The following is a 15618-nucleotide window of genomic DNA, read 5'->3' as shown; positions in this document are numbered from 1 at the left end:
TAGCAACTCAGCTGTGGAGCTTACGGTACGATCTTTATTGCATTACACTACTGTACAGACCTGACCTGGACTCCATAACCAAGTGTCCCTCCTCTCTCACTTCTCTCCATCTGAACTCTTCCACCCTTGCTCCTCTCTTCCATCTACAGTATCTCATCACACCTCTTTTTCTATCCTCAGTTCCACTTCTGTCCCGTCTGTCTCCTATCCCCCTGTCTGTCTCCTATCCCCCTGTCTGTCTCCTATCCCCCTGTCTGTCTCCTATCCTCTTTCCCCTCTGTCTGTCTCCTATCCCCCTGTCTGTCTCCTATCCTCTTTCCCCTCTGTCGGTCTCCTATCCCCCTGTCTGTCTCCTATCCCCCTTCCCCTCTGTCTGTCTCCTATCCCCCTGTCTGTCTCCTATCCTCCTTCCCCTTTGTCTGTCTCCTATCCCCCTGTCTGTCTCCTATCCTCCTTCCCCTTTGTCTGTCTCCTATCCCCCTGTCTGTCTCCTATCCCCCTGTCTGTCTCCTATCCTCCTTCCCCTTTGTCTGTCTCCTATCCCCCTGTCTTTCTCCTATCCCCCTGTCTGTCTCCTATCCTCCTTCCCCTCTGTCTGTCTCCTATCCCCCTGTCTGTCTCCTATCCTCCTTCCCCTTGTCTGTCTCCTATCCCCCTGTCTGTCTCCTATCCTCCTTCCCCTCTGTCTGTCTCCTATCCTCCTTCCCCTCTGTCTGTCTCCTATCCTCCTTCCCCTTTGTCTGTCTCCTATCCCCCTGTCTGTCTCCTATCCCCCTGTCTGTCTCCTATCCTCCTTCCCCTTTGTCTGTCTCCTATCCGCCTGTCTGTCTCCTATCCTCATTCCCCCTGTCTGTCTCCTATCCCCCTGTCTGTCTCCTATCCCCCTGTCTGTCTCCTATCCTCCTTCCCCTTTGTCTGTCTCCTATCCGCCTGTCTGTCTCCTATCCTCATTCCCCTCTGTCTGTCTCCTATCCCCCTGTCTGTCTCCTATCCTCCTTCCCCTTTGTCTGTCTCCTATCCGCCTGTCTGTCTCCTATCCTCATTCCCCTCTGTCTGTCTCCTATCCCCTGTCTGTCTGTCCTCCTTCCCCTTCTGTCTCCTACCCCCTGTCTGTCTCCTATCCCCTGTCTGTCTTCTATCCTGTCTGTCTCCTATCTTCTCTTCCCCTCTGTCTGTCTCTCTATCCTCATTCCCCTTCTGTCTCCTATCCCCTATCCCCTGTCTGTCTCCTATCCCCCTGTCTCCTATCCCCCTGTCTGCCTCCCCTCTTTCCCCTCTGTCTGTCTCTATCCCCTGTCTGTCTCCTATCCTCTTTTCCCCTCTGTCTGTCTCCTATCCCCTGTCTGTCTCCTATCCCCTTCCCCTCTGTCTGTCTCCTATCCCCCTGTCTGTCTCCTATCCTCCTTCCCCTGTCTGTCTCCTATCCCCTGTCTGTCTCCTATCCCCCCCCTGTCTGTCTATCCCCTGTCTGTCTCCTATCCCCTGTCTGTCTGTCTCCTATCCCCTGTCTGTCTCCTATCCTCCTGTCTGTTCTCCTATCCTGTCTGTCTCCTTCCCCTTCCTGTCTGTCCCTATCCCCCTGTCTGTCTCCTATCCTCCTTCCCCCTGTCTGTCTCCTATCCCCCTGTCTGTCTCCTATCCTCCTTCCCCTGTCTGTCTGTCTCCTCCTTCCCCCTGTCTGTCTCCTATCCTCCTTCCCCTCTGTCTGTCTCCTATCCCCTGTCTGTCTCCTATCCCCTGTCTGTCTATCCTCCTTCCCCTCTGTCTGTCTCCTATCCCCCTGTCTGTCTCCTATCCTCCTTCCCCCTGTCTGTCTCCTATCCCCCTGTCTGTCTCCTATCCTCCTTCCCCCTGTCTGTCTCCTATCCCCTGTCTGTCTCCTATCCCCTGTCTGTCTGTCTCCTATCCTCCTTCCCCTATCCCCTGTCTGTCTCCTATCCTCCTTCCCCTGTCTGTCTCCTATCCTCCTCCTATCCTCCTGTCTGTCTCCTATCCTCCTCCTGTCTGTCTCCTATCCCCTGTCTGTCTCCTATCCCCCTCTGTCTCCTATCCCTTCCCCTGTCTGTCTCCTATCCCCCTGTCTGTCTCCTATCCCCCTGTCTGTCTCCCTATCCCCTGTCTGTCTCCTATCCCCCTGTCTGTCTCCTATCCCCCTGTCTGTTTCCTATCCTCCTTCCCCCTGTCTGTCTCCTATCCCCCTGTCTGTCTCCTATCCTCCTTCCCCTGTCTGTCTCCTATCCCCCTGTCTGTCTCCTATCCTGTCTGTCTCCTATCCCCTGTCTGTCTCCTATCCCCTTCCCCCTGTCTGTCTCCTATCCCCCTGTCTCCTATCCCCCTGTCTGTTTCCTATCCTCCTTCCCCCTGTCTGTCTCCTATCCCCCTGTCTGTTTCCTATCCTCCTTCCCCTGTCTGTCTCCTATCCCCCTGTCTGTCTCCTATCCTCCTTCCCCCTGTCTGTCTCCTATCCCCCTGTCTGTCTCCTATCCTCCTTCCCCCTGTCTGTCTCCTATCCCCCTGTCTGTCTCCTATCCCCCTGTCTGTTTCCTATCCTCCTTCCCCTGTCTGTCTCCTATCCCCCTGTCTGTTTCCTATCCTCCTTCCCCTCTGTCTGTCTCCTATCCCCCTGTCTGTCTCCTATCCTCCTTCCCCTCTGTCTGTCTCCTATCCCCCTGTCTGTCTCCTATCCTCCTTCCCCTGTCTGTCTCCTATCCCCCTGTCTGTCTCCTATCCTCCTTCCCCTGTCTGTCTCCTATCCCCTGTCTGTCTCCTATCCCCCTGTCTGTCTCCTATCCTCCTTCCCCCTGTCTGTCTCCTATCCCCCTGTCTGTCTCCTATCCTCCTTCCCCTGTCTGTCTCCTTCCCCTCTGTCTGTCTCCTATCCCCCTGTCTGTCTCCTATCCTCCTTCCCCTATGTCTGTCTCCTATCCCACTGTCTGTCTCCTATCCCCCTGTCCGTCTCCTATCCTCCTTCCCCCTGTCTGTCTCCTATCCCCCTGTCTGTCTCCTATCCTCCTTCCCCCTGTCTGTCTGTCTCCTATCCCCCTGTCTGTCTCCTATCCCCCTGTCTGTCTCCTATCCCCCTGTCTGTCTCCTATCCTCCTTCCCCCTGTCTGTCTCCTATCCCCCTGTCTGTCTCCTATCCCCCTGTCTGTCTCCTATCCCCCTGTCTGTTTCCTATCCCCCTGTCTGTCTCCTATCCCCCTGTCTGTCTCCTATCCCCCCCCTGTCTGTCTCCTATCCCCTGTCTGTCTCCTATCCCCTTCCCCTGTCTGTCTCCTATCCCCCTGTCTCCTATCCCCTGTCTCCTATCCTCCTTCCCCCTGTCTGTCTCCTATCCCCTGTCTGTCTCCTATCCCCCTGTCTGTCTCCTATCCTCCTTCCCCTGTCTGTCTCCTATCCTCCTTCCCCTGTCTGTCTCCTATCCCCTGTCTGTCTCCTATCCCCTGTCTGTTTCCTATCCTCCTTCCCCCTGTCTGTCTCCTATCCCCCTGTCTGTCTCCTATCCTCCTTCTCCTCTGTCTGTCTCCTATCCCCTGTCTGTCTCCTATCCTCCTTCCCCTGTCTGTCTCCTATCCCCTTCTGTCTGTCTCCTATCCTCCTTCCCCTCTGTCTGTCTCCTATCCCCTGTCTGTCTCCTATCCTCCTTCCCCTGTCTGTCTCCTATCCCCTGTCTGTCTCCTATCCTCCTTCCCCTGTCTGTCTCCTATCCCCTGTCTGTCTCCTATCCTCTTTCCCCTCTGTCTGTCTCCTATCCCCCTGTCTGTCTCCTATCCTCCTTCCCCTTTGTCTGTCTCCTATCCTCCTTCCCCTTTGTCTGTCTCCTATCCCCCTGTCTGTCTCCTATCCTCCTTCCCCTGTCTGTCTCCTATCCCCTGTCTGTCTCCTATCCTCCTTCCCCTCTGTCTGTCTCCTATCCTCCTTCCCCCTGTCTGTTTCCTATCCTCCTTCCCCTGTCTGTCTCCTATCCCCCTGTCTGTCTCCTATCCTCCTTCCCCTCTGTCTGTCTCCTATCCCCCTGTCTGTCTCCTATCCTCCTTCCCCCTGTCTGTCTCCTATCCCCCTGTCTGTCTCCTATCCTCCTTCCCCTTTGTCTGTCTCCTATCCCCCTGTCTGTCTCCTATCCCCTGTCTGTCTCCTATCCCCCTGTCTGTCTCCTATCCCCTGTCTGTTTCCTATCCTCCTTACCCTGTCTGTCTCCTATCCCCTGTCTGTCTCCTATCCTCCTTCCCCTGTCTGTCTCCTATCCCCTGTCTGTCTCCTATCCCCCCTGTCTGTTTCCTATCCTCCTTCCCCTGTCTGTTTCCTATCCTCCTTCCCCCTGTCTGTCTCCTATCCCCCTGTCTGTCTCCTATCCCCCTGTCTGTTTCCTATCCTCCTTCCCTCTGTCTGTCTCCTATCCCCCTGTCTGTCTCCTATCCTCTTTCCCCTCTGTCTGTCTCCTATCCCCCTGTCTGTCTCCTATCCTCCTTCCCCTCTGTCTGTCTCCTATCCTCCTTCCCCTCTGTCTGTCTCCTATCCTCCTTCCCCTTTGTCTGTCTCCTATCCCCCTGTCTGTCTCCTATCCTCCTTCCCCTCTGTCTGTCTCCTATCCTCCTGTCTGTCTCCTATCCTCCTTCCCCTCTGTCTGTCTCCTATCCCCCTGTCTGTCTCCTATCCTCTTTCCCCTCTGTCTGTCTCCTATCCCCCTGTCTGTCTCCTATCCTCCTTCCCCTTTGTCTGTCTCCTATCCCCCTTCCCCTTTGTCTGTCTCCTATCCCCCTGTCTGTCTCCTACCCCCTGTCTGTCTCCTATCCCCCTGTCTGTCTCATATCCTGTCTGTCTCCTATCCCCCTGTCTGTCTCCTATCCTCCTTCCCCTGTCTGTCTCCTATCCTCCTTCCCCTGTCTGTCTCCTATCCCCTTCCCCTGTCTGTCTCCTATCCTCCTTCCCCCTGTCTGTCTCCTATCCCCTGTCTGTCTCCTATCCCCCTGTCTGTCTCCTATCCTCCTTCCCCTGTCTGTCTCCTATCCCCTGTCTGTCTCCTATCCCCTGTCTGTCTCCTATCCCCCCTGTCTGTCTCCTATCCTCCTTCCCCCTGTCTGTCTCCTATCCCCCTGTCTGTCTCCTATCCCCTGTCTGTCTCCTATCCTCCTTCCCCCTGTCTGTCTCCTATCCCCTGTCTGTTTCCTATCCTCCTTCCCCCTGTCTGTCTCCTATCCCCCTGTCTGTTTCCTATCCTCCTTCCCCCTGTCTGTCTCCTATCCCCCTGTCTGTCTCCTATCCTCCTATCCCCTGTCTGTCTCCTATCCCCCTGTCTGTCTCCTATCCCCCTGTCTGCCTCCTTCCCCTGTCTGTCTCCTATCCTCCTTCCCCCTGTCTGTCTCCTATCCTCCTTCCCCTCTGTCTGTCTCCTATCCCCCTGTCTGTCTCCTATCCTCCTTCCCCTCTGTCTGTCTCCTATCCCCTTCCCCTGTCTGTCTCCTATCCTCCTTCCCCTGTCTGTCTCCTATCCCCCTGTCTGTCTCCTATCCTCATTCCCCCTGCCTGTCTCCTATCCCCCTGTCTGTCTCCTATCCCCCTGTCTGTTTCCTATCCTCCTTCCCCCTGTCTGTCTCCTATCCCCTGTCTGTTTCTATCCTCCTTCCCCTGTCTGTCTCCTATCCCCCTGTCTGTCTCCTATCCTCCTTCCCCTGTCTGTCTCCTATCCCCTGTCTGTCTCCTTCCCCCTGTCTGTCTCCTATCCCCTGTCTGTCTCCTATCCTCATTCCCCTGTCTGTCTCCTATCCCCCTGTCTGTCTCCTATCCTCCTTCCCTTCTGTCTCCCTATCCCACTGTCTGTCTCCTATCCCCCTGTCTGTCTCCTATCCTCCTTCCCCTGTCTGTCTCCTATCCCCCTGTCTGTCTCCTATCCTCCTTCCCCTGTCTGTCTCCTATCCCCTGTCTGTCTCCTATCCCCTGTCTGTCTCCTATCCCCCCCCTGTCTGTCTCCTATCCTCCTTCCCCTGTCTGTCTCCTATCCCCCTGTCTGTCTCCTATCCCCTATCTGTCTCCTATCCCCCTGTCTGTCTCCTATCCCCTGTCTGTCTCCTATCCCCTGTCTGTCTCCTTCCCCTGTCTGTCTCCTATCCCCTGTCTGTTGTCCTATCCTCCTTCCCCTGTCTGTCTCCTATCCCCTGTCTGTCTCCTATCCCCCCCCTGTCTGTCTCCTATCCCCCTGTCTGTCTCCTATCCTCCTTCCCCTGTCTGTCTCCTATCCCCTGTCTGTCCCTATCCTCCTTCCCCCTGTCTGTCTGTCTCTCCTATCCCCCCTGTCTCCTATCCCCCTGTCTGTCTCCTATCCTCCTTCCCTGTCTGTCTCCTATCCCCCCCCCTGTCTGTCTCCTATCCCCTGTCTGTTTCCTATCCTCCTTCCCCCTGTCTGTCTCCTATCCCCCTGTCTGTCTCCTATCCCCTGTCTGTTTCCTATCCTCCTTCCCCCTGTCTGTCTCCTATCCTCCTTCCCCTGTCTGTTTCCTATCCTCCTTCCCCTCTGTCTGTCTCCTATCCCCCTGTCTGTCTCCTATCCTCCTTCCCCTCTGTCTGTCTCCTATCCCCTGTCTGTCTCCTATCCTCCTTCCCCTATCCCCCTTCTCCTATCCTCCTTCCCCCTGTCTGTCTCCTATCCCCCTGTCTGTCTCCTATCCTCCTTCCCCTCTGTCTGTCTCCTATCCCCCTGTCTGTCTCCTATCCTCCTTCCCCTGTCTGTCTCCTATCCCCCTGTCTGTCTCCTATCCTCCTTCCCCTGTCTGTCTCCTATCCCCCTGTCTGTCTCCTATCCTCCTTCCCCTCTGTCTGTCTCCTATCCTCCTTCCCCTGTCTGTCTCCTATCCCCCTGTCTGTCTCCTATCCTCCTTCCCCCTGTCTGTCTCCTATCCCCTGTCTGTCTCCTATCCTCCTTCCCCTGTCTGTCTCCTATCCTCCTTCCCCCTGTCTGTCTCCTATCCCCTTCCCCCCCTGTCTGTCTCCTATCCCCCTGTCTGTCTCCTATCCTCCTTCCCCTGTCTGTCTCCTATCCCCTGTCTGTCTCCTATCCTCCTTCCCCTCTGTCTGTCTCCTATCCCCTTCCCCCTGTCTGTCTCCTATCCTCCTTCCCCCTGTCTGTCTCCTATCCCCCTGTCTGTCTCCTATCCCCCTGTCTGTCTCCTATCCCCCTGTCTGTCTCCTATCCCCCTCTGTCTTCCTATCCCCTTCCCCCTGTCTGTCTCCTATCCCCCTGTCTGTCTCCTATCCTCCTTCCCCCTGTCTGTCTCCTATCCCCTGTCTGTCTCCTATCCCCTGTCTGTTTCCTATCCTCCTTCCCCCTGTCTGTTTCCTATCCTCCTTCCCCTCTGTCTGTCTCCTATCCCCCTGTCTGTCTCCTATCCCCCTGTCTGTTTCCTATCCTCCTTCCCCTCTGTCTGTCTCCTATCCCCCTGTCTGTCTTCTATCCTCCTTCTCCTCTGTCTGTCTCCTATCCCCTGTCTGTCTCCTATCCTCCTTCCCCTGTCTGTCTCCTATCCTCCTTCCCCTTTGTCTGTCTCCTATCCTCCTTCCCCCTGTCTGTCTCCTATCCCCCTGTCTGTTTCCTATCCTCCTTCCCCCTGTCTGTCTCCTATCCCCCTGTCTGTCTCCTATCCTCCTTCCCTCTGTCTGTCTCCTATCCCCCTGTCTGTCTCCTATCCTCCTTCCCCTTTGTCTGTCTCCTATCCTCCTTCCCCTTTGTCTGTCTCCTATCCCCCTGTCTGTTCCCTATACTCCTTCCCCCTGTCTGTCTCCTATCCCCCTGTCTGTCTCCTTTCCCCTGTCTGTCTCCTATCCCCCTGTCTGTTTCCTATCCTCCTTCCCCTGTCTGTCTCCTATCCCCTGTCTGTCTCCTATCCCCTGTCTGTCTCTATCCTCCTTCCCCTGTCTGTCTCCTATCCCCTTCCCCCTGTCTGTCTCCTATCCCCTCCTTCCCCCTGTCTGTCTCCTATCCCCCCCTGTCTGTCTCCTATCCCCTGTCTGTCTCCTATCCTCCTTCCCCTGTCTGTCTCCTTCCCCCTGTCTGTCTCCTATCCCCTTCCCTCTGTCTGTCTCCTATCCCCTGTCTGTCTCCTATCCTCTTCCCCCTGTCTGTCTCCTATCCCCTGTCTGTCTGTCTCCTATCCCCCTGTCTGTCTCCTATCCTCCTTCCCCTGTCTGTCTCCTATCCTGTCTGTCTCCTATCCCCTGTCTGTCTCCTATCCTCCTATCCCCTGTCTGTCTCCTATCCTCCTTCCCCTGTCTGTCTCCTATCCCCTGTCTGTCTCCCTATCCCCCTGTCTGTTTCCTATCCTCCTTCCCCCTGTCTGTCTCCTATCCCCTGTCTGTCTCCTATCCCCTGTCTCTCCTATCCCCTGTCTGTCCTATCCCCCTGTCTGTCTCCTATCCTCCTTCCCCTCTGTCTGTCTCCTATACTCCTTCCCCCTGTCTGTCTCCTATCCCCCTGTCTGTCTTCTATCCTCCTTCCCCTCTGTCTGTCTCCTATCCCCTGTCTGTCTCCTATCCTCCTTCCCCCTGTCTGTCTCCTATCCCCTGTCTGTCTCCTATCCTCCTTCCCCTGTCTGTCTCCTATCCCCCTGTCTGTCTCCTATCCCCCCCATGTCTGTCTCCTATCCCCCTGTCTGTCTCCTATCCCCTCTGTCTTCTCCTATCCCCCTGTCTGTCTCCTATCCCCTGTCTGTCTCCTATCCTCCCCTGTCCCCTCCCCCTGTCTGTCTCCTATCCTCCTTCCCCCTGTCTGTCTCCTATCCTCCTTCCCTCTGTCTGTCTCCTATCCCCCTGTCTGTCTCCCTATCCTCCTGTCTGTCTCCTATCCCCTGTCTGTCTCCTATCCCCTGTCTGTCTCCTATCCTCCTTCCCCTGTCTGTCTCCTATCCCCTGTCTGTCTCCTATCCTCCTTCCCCTGTCTGTCTCCTATCCTCCTCCCCTGTCTGTCTCCTATCCCCCTGTCTGTCTCCTATCCCCTGTCTGTCTCCTATCCTCCTTCCCCTGTCTGTCTCCTATCCCCCCTGTCTGTCTCCTATCCCCCCTGTCTGTCTCCTATCCCCTTCCCCCTGTCTGTCTCCTATCCCCTGTCTGTCTCCTATCCTCCTTCCCCTGTCTGTCTCCTATCCTCCTTCCCCTGTCTGTCTCCTATCCCCTGTCTGTCTCCTATCCCCTGTCTGTCTCCTATCCCCTGTCTGTCCTATCCTCTTCCCCTGTCTGTCTCCTATCCCCCCCCTGTCTGTCTCCTATCCTCCTTCCCCTGTCTGTCTCCTATCCCCCTGTCTGTCTCCTATCCCCTTCCCCTGTCTGTCTCCTATCCTCCTTCTGTCCCTGTCCTCCTTCCCCCTGTCTGTCTCCTATCCTCCTTCCCCTCTGTCTGTCTCCTATCCCCTGTCTGTCTCCTATCCCCTGTCTGTTTCCTATCCTCCTTCCCCCTGTCTGTCTCCTATCCCCTGTCTGTCTTCTATCCTCCTTCCCCTCTGTCTGTCTCCTATCCCCCCTGTCTGTCTCCTATCCTCCTTCCCCTGTCTGTCTCCTATCCCCTGTCTGTCTCCTATCCTCCTTCCCCTGTCTGTCTCCTATCCCCTGTCTGTCTCCTATCCTCCTTCCCCTGTCTGTCTCCTATCCCCTGTCTGTCTCCTATCCTCCTTCCCCTCTGTCTGTCTCCTATCCCCTGTCTGTCTCCTATCCTCCTTCCCCTCTGTCTGTCTCCTATCCCCTGTCTGTTTCCTATCCTCCTTCCCCTGTCTGTCTCCTATCCCCTGTCTGTCTCCTATCCTCCTGTCTGTCTCCTATCCCCTGTCTGTCTCCTATCCCCCTGTCTGTCTCCTATCCCCCTGTCTGTCTCCTATCCCCTGTCTGTTTCTATCCTCCTTCCCCTGTCTGTCTCCTATCCCCCTGTCTGTCTCCTATCCTCCTTCCCCTGTCTGTCTCCTATCCTCCTTCCCCTGTCTGTCTCCTATCCCCCTGTCTGTCTCCTATCCTCCTTCCCCCTGTCTGTCTCCTATCCCCCTGTCTGTCTCCTATCCCCCTGTCTGTCTCCTATCCCCCTGTCTGTCTCCTATCCTCCTTCCCCTGTCTGTCTCCTATCCCCCTGTCTGTCTCCTATCCCCCTGTCTGTCTCCTATCCTCCTTCCCCTGTCTGTCTCCTATCCCCCTGTCTGTCTCCTATCCCCCTGTCTCCTTCCCCCTTCTGTCTGTCTCCTATCCCCCCTGTCTGTCTCCTATCCTCCTTCCCCCTTGTCTGTCTCCTATCCCCTGTCTGTCTCCTATCCTCCTTCCCCTGTCTGTCTCCTATCCCCCTGTCTGTCTCCTATCCTCCTTCCCCCCTGTCTGTCTCCTATCCCCCTGTCTGTCTCCTATCCCCCTGTCTGTCTCCTATCCCCCTGTCTGTCTCCTATCCTCCTTCCCCTGTCTGTCTCCTATCCCCTGTCTGTCTCCTATCCTCCTTCCCCTGTCTGTCTCCTATCCCCCTGTCTGTCTCCTATCCCCTTCCCTGTCTGTCTCCTATCCCCTGTCTGTCTCCTATCCCCTTCCCCCTGTCTGTCTCCTATCCTCCTTCCCCTGTCTGTCTCCTATCCCCTGTCTGTCTCCTATCCCCCTGTCTGTCTCCTATCCCCCTGTCTGTCTCCTATCCTCCTTCCCCCGTCTGTCTCCTATCCCCCTGTCTGTCTCCTATCCTCCTTCCCCGTCTGTCTGTCTCCTATCCTCCTTCCCCTCTGTCTGTCTCCTATCCCCCTGTCTGTCTCCTATCCTCCTTCCCCTGTCTGTCTCCTATCCCCCTGTCTGTCTCCTATCCCCCTGTCTGTTTCCTATCCTCCTTCCCCTCTGTCTGTCTCCTATCCCCCTGTCTGTCTCCTATCCTCCTTCCCCTCTGTCTGTCTCCTATCCCCTGTCTGTCTCCTATCCTCCTTCCCCCTGTCTGTCTCCTATCCCCCTGTCTGTCTCCTATCCTCCTTCCTCTGTCTGTCTCCTATCCCCCTGTCTGTCTCCTATCCTCCTTCCCCTGTCTGTCTCCTATCCTCCTTCCCCTGTCTGTCTCCTATCCCCTGTCTGTCTCCTATCCTCCTTCCCCTGTCTGTCTCCTATCCCCCTGTCTGTCTCCTATCCTCCTTCCCCTCTGTCTGTCTCCTATCCTCCTTCCCCTGTCTGTCTTCCTATCCTCCTTCCCCTGTCTGTCTCCTATCCCCCTGTCTGTCTCCTATCCTCCTTCCCCTCTGTCTGTCTCCTATCCCCTGTCTGTCTCCTATCCTCCTTCCCCTCTGTCTGTCTCCTATCCCCCTGTCTGTCTCCTATCCTCCTTCCCCTTGTCTGTCTCCCTATCCCCTGTCTGTCTCCTATCCCCTGTCTGTCTCCTATCCCCTGTCTGTCTCCTATCCCCTGTCTGTTTCCTATCCTCCTTCCCCTGTCTGTCTCCTATCCCCCCTGTCTGTCTCCTATCCTCCTTCCCCTGTCTGTCTCCTATCCCCCTGTCTGTCTCCTATCCCCTGTCTGTTTCCCTATCCTCCTTCCCCTGTCTGTTTCCTATCCTCCTTCCCCTCTGTCTGTCTCCTATCCCCCTGTCTGTCTCCTATCCCCCTGTCTGTTTCCTATCCTCCTTCCCCTCTGTCTGTCTCCTATCCCCCTGTCTGTCTCCTATCCTCCTTCCCCTCTGTCTGTCTCCTATCCCCCTGTCTGTCTCCTATCCTCCTTCCCCTGTCTGTCTCCTATCCTCCTTCCCCTCTGTCTGTCTCCTATCCTCCTTCCCCTGTCTGTCTCCTATCCCCCTGTCTGTTTCCTATCCTCCTTCCCCTGTCTGTCTCCTATCCCCCTGTCTGTCTCCTATCCTCCTTCCCCTCTGTCTGTCTCCTATCCCCCTGTCTGTCTCCTATCCTCCTTCCCCTCTGTCTGTCTCCTATCCCCCTGTCTGTTTCCTATCCTCCTTCCCCTCTGTCTGTCTCCTATCCCCCTGTCTGTCTCCTATCCTCCTTCCCCTTTGTCTGTCTCCTATCCCCTGTCTGTCTCCTATCCCCTGTCTGTCTCCTATCCCCTGTCTGTCTCCTATCCCCCTGTCTGTTTCCTATCCTCCTTCCCCCTGTCTGTCTCCTATCCCCCTGTCTGTCTCCTATCCTCCTTCCCCCTGTCTGTCTCCTATCCTCCTTCCCCCTGTCTGTCTCCTATCCTCCTTCCCCTGTCTGTCTCCTATCCTCCTTCCCCCTGTCTGTCTCCTATCCTCCTTCCCCCTGTCTGTCTCCTATCCCCCTGTCTGTCTCCTATCCCCCTGTCTGTTTCCTATCCTCCTTCCCCCTGTCTGTCTCCTATCCCCCTGTCTGTTTCCAATCCTCCTTCCCCTCTGTCTGTCTCCTATCCCCCTGTCTGTCTCCTATCCCCCTGTCTATTTCCTATCCTCCTTCCCCTCTGTCTGTCTCCTATCCCCCTGTCTGTCTTCTATCCTCCTTCCCCTCTGTATGTCTCCTATCCCCCTGTCTGTCTCCTATCCTCCTTCCCCCTGTCTGTCTCCTATCCCCGTGTCTGTCTCCTATCCCCCTGTCTGTCTTCTATCCTCCTTCCCCTCTGTCTGTCTCCTATCCCCCTGTCTGTCTCCTATCCTCCTTCCCCCTGTCTGTCTCCTATCCCCCTGTCTGTTTCCTATCCTCCTTCCCCTCTGTCTGTCTCCTATCCCCCTGTCTGTCTCCTACCCCCCTGTCTGTTTCCTATCCTCCTTCCCCTCTGTCTGTCTCCTATCCCCCTGTCTGTCTTCTATCCTCCTTCCCCTCTGTCTGTCTCCTATCCCCCTGTCTGTCTCCTATCCTCCTGCCCCTCTGTCTGTCTCCTATCCCCGTGTCTGTCTCCTATCCCCCTGTCTGTCTTCTATCCTCCTTCCCCTCTGTCTGTCTCCTATCCCCCTGTCTGTCTCCTATCCTCCTTCCCCTGTCTGTCTCCTATCCCCCTGTCTGTCTCCTATCCTCTTTCCCCTCTGTCTGTCTCCTATCCCCCTGTCTGTCTCCTATCCCCCTGTCTGTCTCCTATCCCCCTGTCTGTCTCCTATCCCCCTGTCTGTCTCCTATCCCCCTGTCTGTCTCCTATCCTCCTTCCCTGCTTCTGTCTGTCTCCTATCCTCCTTCCCTGCTTCTGTCTGTCTCCTATCCCCCTGTCTGTCTCCTATCCTCCTTCCCTGCTTCTGTCTGTCTCCTATCCTCCTTCCCTGCTTCTGTCTGTCTCCTATCCCCCTGTCTGTCTCCTATCCCCCTTCCCCCTGTCTGTCTCCTATCCCCCTGTCTGTTTCCTATCCCCCTGTCTGTTTCCTATCCTCCTTCCCCTCTGTCTGTCTCCTATCCCCCTGTCTGTTTCCTATCCTCCTTCCCCCTGTCTGTCTCCTATCCCCCTGTCTGTTTCCTATCCTCCTTCCCCTCTGTCTGTCTCCTATCCTCCTTCCCCCTGTCTGTCTCCTATCCCCCTGTCTGTCTCCTATCCTCCTTCCCCCTGTCTGTCTCCTATCCTCCTTCCCCATGTCTGTCTCCTATCCTCCTTCCCCCTGTCTGTCTCCTATCCTCCTTCCCCCTGTCTGTCTCCTATCCTCCTTCCCCCTGTCTGTCTCCTATCCTCCTTCCCCCTGTCTGTCTCCTATCCTCCTTCCCCCTGTCTGTCTCCTATCCTCCTTCCCCCTGTCTGTCTCCTATCCTCCTGTCTGTCTCCTATCCTCCTTCCCCTCTGTCTGTCTCCTATCCCCCTGTCTGTCTCCTATCCTCCTTCCCCTGTCTGGCTCCTATCCCCCTGTCTGTCTCCTATCCCCCTGTCTGTCTCCTATCCCCCTGTCTGTCTCCTATCCTCCTTCCCCCTGTCTGTCTCCTATCCCCTGTCTGTCTCCTATCCTCCTTCCCCCTGTCTGTCTCCTATCCCCCTGTCTGTCTCCTATCCTCCTTCCCCCTGTCTGTCTCCTATCCCCTGTCTGTCTCCTATCCTCCTTCCCCCTGTCTGTCTCCTATCCCCCTGTCTGTCTCCTATCCTCCTTCCCCCTGTCTGTCTCCTATCCCCCTGTCTGTCTCCTATCCTCCTTCCCCCTGTCTGTCTCCTATCCTCCTTCCCCCTGTCTGTCTCCTATCCTCCTTCCCCTCTGTCTGTCTCCTATCCTCCTTCCCCCTGTCTGTCTCCTATCCTCCTGTCTGTCTCCTATCCCCTTCCCCTGTCTGTCTCCTATCCCCCTGTCTGTCTCCTATCCCCCTGTCTGCCTCCTATCCCCCTGTCTGTCTCCTATCCTCCTTCCCCCTGTCTGTCTCCTATCCTCCTTCCCCTCTGTCTGTCTCCTATCCCCCTGTCTGTCTCCTATCCTCCTTCCCCTGTCTGTCTCCTATCCCCCTGTCTGTCTCCTGTCCTCCTTCCTCCTCTGTCTGTCTCCTATCCTCCTTCCCCTCTGTCTGTCTCCTATCCCCCTGTCTGTCTCCTATCCTCCTTCCCCTCTGTCTGTCTCCTATCCCCCTGTCTGTCTCCTATCCTCCTTCCCCTGTCTGTCTCCTATCCCCTGTCTGTCTCCTATCCCCTGTCTGTCTTCCTATCCTCCTTCCCCCTGTCTGTCTCCTATCCCCTGTCTGTCTCCTATCCTCCTTCCCCCTGTCTGTCTCCTATCCCCTGTCTGTCTCCTATCCTCCTTCCCCTCTGTCTGTCTCCTATCCCCCTGTCTGTCTCCTATCCTCCTTCCCCCTGTCTCCTATCCCCCTGTCTGTCTCCTATCCTCCTTCCCCTGTCTGTCTCCTATCCTCCTTCCCCTCTGTCTGTCTCCTATCCCCCTGTCTGTCTCCTATCCTCCTTCCCCTCTGTCTGTCTCCTATCCCCTGTCTGTCTCCTATCCTCCTTCCCCTGTCTGTCTCCTATCCCCCTGTCTGTCTCCTATCCTCCTTCCCCCCTGTCTGTCTCCTATCCCCCTGTCTGTCTCCTATCCCCTTCCTGTCTGTCTGTCCTCCTATCCCCTCTGTCTGTCTCCTATCCCCCTGTCTGTCTCCTATCCTCCTTCCCTCTGTCTGTCTCCTATCCCCTGTCTGTCTCCTATCCTCCTTCCCCTCTGTCTGTCTCCTATCCCCCTGTCTGTCTCCTATCCTCCTTCCCCTGTCTGTCTCCTATCCCCCTGTCTGTCTCCTATCCTCCTTCCCCTCTGTCTGTCTCCTATCCTCCTTCCCCTGTCTGTCTCCTATCCCCCTGTCTGTCTCCTATCCTCCTTCCCCTCTGTCTGTCTCCTATCCTCCTTCCCCTGTCTGTCTCCTATCCCCCTGTCTGTCTCCTATCCTCCTTCCCCCTGTCTGTCTCCTATCCCCCTGTCTGTCTCCTATCCTCCTTCCCCTCTGTCTGTCTCCTATCCTCCTTCCCCTGTCTGTCTCCTATCCCCCTGTCTGTTTCCTATCCTCCTTCCCCTGTCTGTCTCCTATCCCCCTGTCTGTCTCCTATCCTCCTTCCCCTGTCTGTCTCCTATCCCCCTGTCTGTCTCCTATCCTCCTTCCCCTCTGTCTGTCTCCTATCCCCCTGTCTGTCTCCTATCCTCCTGCCCCTCTGTCTGTCTCCTATCCCCCTGTCTGTCTCCTATCCCCCTGTCTGTCTTCTATCCTCCTTCCCTCTGTCTGTCTCCCTATCCCCTGTCTGTCTCCTATC

At 56.1% G+C, this 15618-nt stretch overlaps 1 protein-coding gene across 1 annotated transcript in view; it reads right to left on the bottom strand.

Annotated features, from left to right (window-relative positions):
• LOC118381216 (phosphatidylinositol 4-phosphate 3-kinase C2 domain-containing subunit beta-like) overlaps positions 1–15618 on the bottom strand; it is a 125272-nt gene that overhangs the window by 74516 nt on the left and 35138 nt on the right. The window lies entirely within an intron of this gene.

This window comes from Oncorhynchus keta, chromosome 21, assembly GCF_023373465.1.
Source record: "Oncorhynchus keta strain PuntledgeMale-10-30-2019 chromosome 21, Oket_V2, whole genome shotgun sequence".
In the NCBI taxonomy this organism is placed as follows: domain Eukaryota; kingdom Metazoa; phylum Chordata; class Actinopteri; order Salmoniformes; family Salmonidae; genus Oncorhynchus; species Oncorhynchus keta.
Note: the sequence above shows the minus strand (reverse complement) of the source record. Positions and strands in the feature narration are given on the sequence as shown.